Here is a 282-nt window from a genome sequence, read left to right on the forward strand (position 1 = left end):
GGTGCTGCCCCACGGTGCATGGGGGGCTCTGCTACAAGCCCACCAATCACCACCTGCTCTCCCAGTGTCCTGTCCCCCACCATGGCTGCCTCACCCAGCTCCCAACTCTTAAAAAAGTAATAAAAAATAAAAAAAACAGTGGACTCACCAGCTGCTGCCAGGCCAGGGGTGTGGGGGTGGGCAAGCAGTGGGGGGCAGCGGGGATCACCCCGCCTGCCTGAGAGCAGCCAGTGAGTGCGGGATTTTTTTTTTTTTAAAAAGCCGGGGGCCGGGGCTGGGCTG

General features: G+C 59.2%; 1 protein-coding gene across 2 annotated transcripts in view; it reads left to right on the plus strand.

Annotated features, from left to right (window-relative positions):
• Window positions 1-282, plus strand: part of TRPC4AP (transient receptor potential cation channel subfamily C member 4 associated protein) — a 109,784-nt gene that overhangs the window by 82,875 nt on the left and 26,627 nt on the right. The window lies entirely within an intron of this gene.

This window comes from Gavialis gangeticus, unplaced genomic scaffold (assembly GCF_001723915.1).
Source record: "Gavialis gangeticus isolate Ggan-Ray unplaced genomic scaffold, GavGan_comp1, whole genome shotgun sequence".
NCBI classification, from domain to species: Eukaryota; Metazoa; Chordata; order Crocodylia; family Gavialidae; genus Gavialis; species Gavialis gangeticus.